The sequence below is a fragment of the Coregonus lavaretus genome (assembly GCF_964263955.1).
Source record: "Coregonus lavaretus genome assembly, chromosome: 11".
NCBI classification, from domain to species: Eukaryota; Metazoa; Chordata; class Actinopteri; order Salmoniformes; family Salmonidae; genus Coregonus; species Coregonus lavaretus.
This window is the reverse complement of record NC_139998.1, coordinates 54,316,829-54,325,629: the sequence shown is the minus strand read 5'-3', so window position 1 is coordinate 54,325,629 and position 8,801 is coordinate 54,316,829.

The following is an 8,801-nucleotide window of genomic DNA, read 5'->3' as shown; positions in this document are numbered from 1 at the left end:
CCACTCCACTCTGAGGAGCAGCGGTCCACTCCACACCACTCCGAGGAGCAGCGGTCCACTCCACACCACTCCGAGGAGCAGCGGTCCACTCCACTCCGAGGAGCAGCGGTCCACTCCACTCCACTCTGAGGAGCAGCGGTCCACTCCACTCTGAGGAGCAGCGGTCCACTCCACTCTGAGGAGCAACAGTCCACTCCACTCTGAGGAGCAACAGTCCACTCCACTCTGAGGAGCAACAGTCCACTCCACTCTGAGGAGCAACAGTCCACTCCACTCTGAGGAGCAACGGTCCACTCCACTCCACTCTGAGGAGCAACGGTCCACTCCACTCCACTCTGAGGAGCAACGGTCCACTCCACTCCACTCTGAGGAGCAATGGTCCACTCCACTCCACTCTGAGGAGCAACGGTCCACTCCACTCCACTCTGAGGAGCAACGGTCCACTCCACTCCACTCTGAGGAGCAATGGTCCACTCCACTCCACTCTGAGGAGCAACGGTCCACTCCACTCCACTCTGAGGAGCAACGGTCTACTCAACTCTGAGGAGCAAAGGTCCACTCCACTCCGAGGAGCAACGGTCCACTCTACTCCACTCTGAGGAGCAACGGTCCAGTCCACTCTGAGGAGCAACGGTCCAGTCCACTCTGAGGAGCAACGCTCTACTCCACTCTGAGGAGCAACGGTCCACTCTACTCCACTCTGAGGAGCAATAGTCCACTCCACTCTGAGGAGCAACGGTCCACTCCACTCTGAGGAGCAACAGTCCACTCCACTCCACTCTGAGGAGCAAAGGTCCACTCCACTCTGAGGAGCAACGGTCCACTCTACTCTGAGGAGCAACGCTCCACTCCACTCTGAGGAGCAACGCTCCACTCCACTCTGAGGAGCAGCGGTCCACTCCACTCTGAGGAGCAGCGGTCCACTCCACTCTGAGGAGCAGCGGTCCACTCCACTCTGAGGAGCAGCGGTCCACTCCACTCTGAGGAGCAGCGGTCCACTCCACACCACTCTGAGGAGCAATGGTCTACTCCACTCTGAGGAGCAACAGTCCACTCCACTCTGAGGAGCAACAGTCCACTCCACTCTGAGGAGCAACAGTCCACTCCACTCTGAGGAGCAACAGTCCACTCCACTCTGAGGAGCAACAGTCCACTCCACTCCACTCTGAGGAGCAAAGGTCCACTCCACTCTGAGGAGCAACAGTCCACTCCACTCTGAGGAGCAACAGTCCACTCCACTCCACTCTGAGGAGCAACGGTCCACTCCACTCTGAGGAGCAACGGTCCACTCCACTCTGAGGAGCAACAGTCCACTCCACTCTGAGGAGCAACGGTCCACTCCACTCTGAGGAGCAACGGTCCACTCCACTCTGAGGAGCAACGCTCCACTCCACTCTGAGGAGCAACGCTCCACTCCACTCTGAGGAGCAACGGTCCACTCTACTCTGAGGAGCAACAGTCCATTCCACTCTGAGGAGCAACGGTCCAGTCCACTCTGAGGAGCAACAGTCCATTCCACTCTGAGGAGCAACGGTCCAGTCCACTCTGAGGAGCAACGGTCCACTCCACACTGAGGAGCAACAGTCCATTCCACTCTGAGGAGCAACGGTCCAGTCCACTCTGAGGAGCAACGGTCCACTCCACACTGAGGAGCAACAGTCGACACCACTCCACACTGAGAAGCAACAGTCGACACCACTCCTCTCTGAGGAGCAACGGTCCACTCTACTCCACTCTGAGGAGCAACGGTCCACTCCACTCTGAGGAGCAACAGTCCATTCCACTCTGAGGAGCAACGGTCCAGTCCACTCTGAGGAGCAACGGTCCACTCCACACTGAGGAGCAACAGTCGACACCACTCCACTCTGAGGAGCAACGGTCCAGTCCACTCCACTCTGAGAAGCAACAGTCGACACCACTCCTCTCTGAGGAGCAACGGTCCACTCCACTCCACTCTGAGGAGAAGCCGCAACTGAAAAGAGACCCTACTACTTCCTAGTCCAGTGAATGGGATTTCTGTGTCATAATCATACTTGTCCTTTTGACCTCAGAATGCCTCGCTCTGTCTCTCTCTGTGCTAGACAAGGCCTCTAGTTCAGATGTAGGCCCGTTTGCTACAGAAATAAAATAATCCTGCAGCAACAGGCAATGTCAATTATGTGGATTATAATGGACATTTTTTTGTAGGGGTTGACACATTTTTTGGTAGGGCAAATCAAGTCTGCAATTTTAAAGTGGAAATTACTAACCTTAGAAGCCTTTGTAAACCTTGAATACACAAGTTTGCATTTCCTGCTGTGCAGGTAAATTCCTGCAACAGGATGATCAAATTAAGGTATGGCATGCAGCTGGGCTGTCTGGTTATTTGCTGCAGTTGACCGGAGTGGAGCAGTAGTGTTTTTGCAGGCTACTATTTTTTAATTTGACTTGCAAACGACTGGTGGCTTTTAGGAAGCTCATCGTTGGGTAGCTCTGAGGTAGTCAGTGTATCTGGTATAGTGACACAAGAACCAAACTAGTAAGGCGCACGCCCCGCCCACCTGATGTATTTTTCAGCCATCTATTTACTGTGTTTGAGGGGTGCAAAAATCCACTTGTCACTTAAATCTCGCTGGATTGCTTGCTTTCATTTTACTCCTGCGACTCTTTCATACTCTTGCTTGTGCCTGTCATTTTCCCCCCGTTAACGTGACGACCACGAAAATGTTTCAAACAAACCCCATTAATGCCTGAAATGGGCTCAAGGGTATACATTGGTTTCCATTGAATCTATAAAAAAAAGTTGGGGATTTAACACACTGTCTCGACACTTACATCACAAGAAAGATAGGAAAACTTTATTTTGATGGGTGTGTTACAGTTGAAATGCTTACAAATGAGCTGCGCTGAAATGAAAGCAACTTCCAAAAATTAAACACTTGGATTATAGTGATTATGTCTGATCTCGCAAACAATGTAAAGTATGTTTAGATAGGTGTAATCTAGAGCCAAGCGTGTTCATTTTTAAACTGAGGGTATCTGTTACGTATATGCCGGGAGTCAGAAAGCAGGTGCAGAAGCTGAGTTCAATACGGAACAGATACAAAATAACAAACATGAGAAGCGTACTGAACGTGAGAGACAAATCAATAACACCTAAGGCCTGATGAACACAGAGGGCTAAATAAAGGGGAAGTAATCAGGGAAGTGATGAAGTCCAGGTGTGCCTAATGATGAGGCGCAGGTGTGCGTAATGAAGGTTGCCAGGTGTGCGAAATGAAAGTTGCCAGGTGTGCGAAATGAAAGTTGCCAGGTGTGCGTAATGAAAGTTGCCAGGTGTGCGTAATGAAGGTTGCCAGGTGTGCGTAATGAAGGTTGCCAGGACCAGTGGTTAGTAGACTGGCGGTGTCGAGCACCGGAGCAGGAGTAGACGTTCCAGTACCCCCCACCCCGACGCGCGGCTCCGGCCGCGAGACGGCCCAGAGGGCGAGGAGCGGGCTGGTCTGGATGGCCAAGGTGGAAATCTTGGATGATGTTGGAATCTAGAATGTCGTCCACCGGAACCCATCACCGCTCCTCTGGACAGTACACCTCCCAGTCCACCAGGTACTGTAGCCAACCCCCACAATGTCGGGAGTCCAGGAGGGATCTGACGGCATTGGTGGGGCCTCAATGTCCAGGGATGGCGGAGGGGTGTCGTGGGGGACGACGTCAGCCAGGAGACCAGGAACCACCGGCCTGAGGGGGGAAACATGAAGAGGGGGAGATCCGGTAGTTGGTGGGGAGGTGTAAACGGTATGTTACCTCATTGACCCACCGGATAACTTTTAAAGGCCCCACAAACTGGGGGCTCAGCTTCCGACAGAACGAGCAGGGCAGGCGAAGCGGGAGGTTCCTGGTGGAGAGCCAGACACGATCACCAGGATGGAACACGGGAGCCTCACTGCGGTGGCTGTCCGCCTGCTCTGTCTGTAAGAGGATGGCGCGTTGGAGCCTCACGTGGGCAGCGTTCCAAACCTCTCCGCGCTGGAACCACTCATCCAGCACAGGGGCTTCGTTCTGGCTCGAGGTCCACAGGGCCAGCTGGTACCCCAGGATGCACTGGAAGAAAGACAGCCCGGTGGAGGAGTGACAAAGTGAGTTCTTCAGGGTAGGTCCGGCACACTCCCCCTGACAGTCCTGACAGTGACTCCTAAGGATCCTCTCCACCTGTCCATTGGACTGAGACCGGTACCCGGAAGTGAGGCTGACCTTGACCCCCTGCTTCTCCATGAAGATTCTCCATACCCGTGACATGAATTTGGGGCCACGGTCGGAGACTATGTCCTCCGGAAGGCCATTGTGCCGGAAGACCTGCCGGAACAGTGCCTCAGCGACCTGGAGAGCGGTAGGGAGACCAGAGAGGGATCAAAACGGCAGGATTTAGAAAAGCTGTCCTCAACAACCATAATAGTGGTGTAACCATCAGAAGAGGGGAGCGCAGTGATGAAATCAATGGACAGATGAGACCATGGCCTCTGAGGCACAGGAAGGAGTTTCCCTGCTGGAGCATGCCGGGGAGATTTGGACTGGGTACATATGGAACATGAGTTGACATAGGGGGCGACATCCTGCGCCAAAGTGGGCCGCCAGCACCTCTCAGAGAGGGATTGTAAGGTGTGGGTGATACCTGGGTGTCCAGCGGCGAGGTATGTGTGTGCTCAGGTCAACAGCCCATCTTTCACCCCTGTGGGAACGTAGATTCATTCTGGAGGGCAGGTAGCAGGAGCGGGTTCCATCTCCAGAGCCTGGAGGATGTACACATCTACGTCCCAAAACACGGGGCCAATGATACGGGAGGACTGATTGATGGGCTGGTGGGCACTCACAGGACTCTCAACCGACGTTGAACCACTGTACGGGGAAGCAGGTCTTCCGACATCCTGGTCCCCAGGCGGTGATTTTCATGCTCGACCATGAGATGGTGGGGTTGTGACGTTGGAGCCATGGGAGGCTGAGGATTACCTTGTGTACGGGTGCGGTGGTGATGTAGGGAAGACTTTCCTGGTGCATGGGTCCCACGGTGAGGGTGAGTGGTGCAGTGATGTGCATAATTCTGCCGGATCCCAATGGTTGTGTATCTAGGGCTTGGACAGGAAAGGAGAGGAGAGCAGGTATGAGGTTAAGTTCAGGGAGGACGAGAGGGCCAGGTCAATGAAGTTCCCAGTGGCACCGGAGTCTACTAGAGCTGTGGGGACTACACTTGAGGGACAGCCAGCGAAATAGGAACCATAAAGGGTTTGGCGGAAACCGCTGATACTGGAATACTCACGCCTATCCTGGCAGACGGAAGGTCATGGGGCCGGTTGGCTCACAGGTTGGCTCACTGTGACGATCGTGTTAGGAAGCCCTCTGATAGGGGTATGGCTAACCTCGCTGGTGGTGTCGAGGCGGTGGAGAACTCTGAGGACCTCCTCCACGGCCATACCCAGTTTCGCCAGCTGGTCGTGGTGTTGATGGAGTAGATGACCTTGTTCATTCACCATCTGGAAGATGGTTGAATCTTCTGCTGCTTCCATCTTGCTGAGGTCTTATTCTGTTACGTATACACCAGGAGTCAGAAAGCAGGTGCAGTAGGTGAGTTTAATACGGAACAGATACAAAATAACAAACATGAGCCGTGTACTGAACGTGAGAGACAATCGATAACACCTAAGGCCTGATGAACACAGAGGGCTAAATAAAGGGGAAGTAATCAGGGAAGTGATGAAGTCCAGGTGTGCCTAATGATGAGGCGCAGGTGTGCGTAATGAAGGTTGCCAGGTGTGCGTAATGAAGGTTGCCAGGTGTGCGTAATGAAGGTTGCCAGGTGTGCGTAATTAAGGTTGCCAGGTGTGCGTAATGAAGTTTGCCAGGTGTGCGTAATGATGGGTTGCCAGGACCGGCGGTTAGTAGACCGGTGACGTTGAGCACCGGAGCGGGGGAACGGGAGTAGACGTGACAGTATCCTGCTACAGTAAACGTGTCATCCCCCACAAATGATGCAGCACACCCCCTTTGGCCATGTGACTAACACATTCCAGTTAATTACTATAAGCTCCCCCCTTTGGCCAATTGAGATATCATGTGTGACTAACACATTCCAGTTCATTACTATAAGCTCCCCCCTTGGGCCAATCAGTGTAATTTTGTAAATGCCGGATCTCTATGGCAAGATGCATCATTCACCTAAGATGTGTCAAAATCGGGCCAGTGCTGTCTGAGATATTGCATGTGACGAATATATACGGACGTGCTGACGGAGACAGATCCACAGGCCCCTCCCCGATTTCATCGTGGGGGACAATAAAATACACAAGAATGGAGCTACAGTGTCTTCAGGAAGTATTCATACCCTTTGACTTATTCCACATTCTATTGTGTTACAGCCTGAATTCAAAATGGATTACATTTATTTTTTCTCTCACCCATTTACACACCAATACCCCATAATGACAAAGTGAAAACAACATGTTTTTAGAAATGTTTGCAAACGTATTGAAAATAAAATACAGAAATGTATTCACAGCCCTGTGTCAATACATGTTAGAACCACCTTTGGCAGCGATTACAGCTGTGAGTCTTTCTAGGTAAGTCTCTAAGAGCTTTGCACACCTTTTAAAAATTCTTCAAGCTCTGTCAAGTTGGTTGTTGATCATTGCTAGACAGCCATTTTTAAGTCTTGCCACATATTTTCAAGCTGATTTAAATCGAAACTGTAACTGTGCCACTCAGGAACATTCAATGTCATCTTGGTAAGAAATGCCAGTGTATATTTGGCCTGTGTTTTAGGTTATTGTCCTGCTGAAAGGTGAATTAATCTCTCAGTGTCTGGTGGAAAGCAGACTGAACCAGGTTTTCCTCTAGGATTTTGCCTGTGCTAAGCTCTATTCCGTTTCTTTTTATCCTGAAAAACTCCCCAGTCCTTAACGATTACAAGCATACCCATAACATGATACAGCCACCACTATGCTTGAAAATATGGAGAGTGGTACACAGTAATGTGTTGTATTGGATTTGCCCCAAACATAACACTTTGTATTCAGGACAAAAAGTTAATTGCTTTGCCACATTTTTTGCAGTATTACTTTAGTGCCTTATTGCAAACAGGATGCATGTTTTGGAATATTTTTCATTATGTACGGGCTTCCTTCTTTTCATTCTGTCAATTAGATTAGTATTGTGGAGTAACTACAATGTTGTTGATCCATCCTCTGTTTTCTCATATCACAGCCATTAAACTCTGGAACTGTTTCAAAGTCACCATTGGCCTCATGGTGAAATCCCTGAGCTGTTTCCTTCCTCTCCGGCAACTGAGTTAGGAAGGATGCCTGTCTCTTTGTAGTGACTGGGTATATTGATGCACCATCCAAAGTGTAATTAATAACTTCACAATGCTCAAAGAGATATTCAATGTCTGTCATTTGTTTTCTACCAACAGGTGCCTTTCTTTGCGAGGCATTGAAAAACCTCCCTGGTCTTTGTGGTTGAATCTGTGTTTGAAATTCACTGCTCGACTGAGGGATCTTACAGATAATTGTATGTGTTGGTTACAGAGATGAGGTAGTCATTCAAAAATCATGTTAAACAGTATTATTGAACACAGAGTGAGTCCATGCAATTTATGTGACTTGTTAAGCACATTTTTACTCCTGAACTTACAGTATTTAGGCTTGCCATAACAAAGGGGTTGAGAACTTATTGACTCAAGACATTTCAGCTTTTAATTTGTCATTAATTTCTAAACATTTCTAAAAACATTATTCCACTTTGACATTATGGCGTATTGTGAGTAGGCCAGTGACACAACATCTCAATTTAATCCATTTTAAATTTGGCCTGTAACACAACAAAATGTGGAAAAGGTCAAGGTGTTTAAATACTTTCTGGAAGCACTGTATATACAGAGTGTACCAGTACCAGATCAATGTGCAGGTGTATGAGGTATACAGTGAGGGAAAAAAGTATTTGATCCCCTGCTGATTTTGTACGTTTGCCCACTGACAAAGACATGATCAGTCTATAATTTTAATGGTAGGTTTATTTGAACAGTGAGAGACAGAATAACAACAAAACAATCCAGAAAAACGCATGTCAAAAATGTTATAAATTGATTTGCATTTTAATGAGGGAAATAAGTATTTGACCCCTCTGCAAAACATGACTTAGTACTTGGTGGCAAAACCCTTGTTGGCAATCATAGAGGTCAGACGGTTCTTGTAGTTGGCCACCAGGTTTGCACACATCTCAGGAGGGATTTTGTTCCACTCCTCTTTGCAGATCTTCTCCAAGTCATTAAGGTTTCGAGGCTGACGTTTGGCAACTCGAACCTTCAGCTCCCTCCACAGATTTTCTATGGGATTAAGGTCTGGAGACTGGCTAGGCCACTCCAGGACCTTAATGTGCTTTTTCTTAAGCCACACCTTTGTTGCCTTGGCAGTGTGTTTTTGGGGTCATTGTCATGCTGGAATACCCATCCACAACCAATGTTCAATGCCCTCGCTGAGGGAAGGAGGTTCTCACCCAGGATTTGACGGTACATGGCCCCGTCCATCGTCCCTTTGATGCGGTGAAGTTGTCCTGTCCCCTTAGCAGAAAAATACCCCCAAAGCATAATGTTTCCACCTCCATGTTTGACGGTGGGGATGGTGTTCTTGGGGTCATAGGCAGCATTCCTCCTCCAAACACGGCGAGTTGAGTTTATGCCAAAGAGCTCGCTTTTGGTCTCATCTGACCACAACACTTTCACCCAGTTCTCCTCTGAATCATTCAGATGTTCATTGGCAAACTTCAGACGGCCCTGT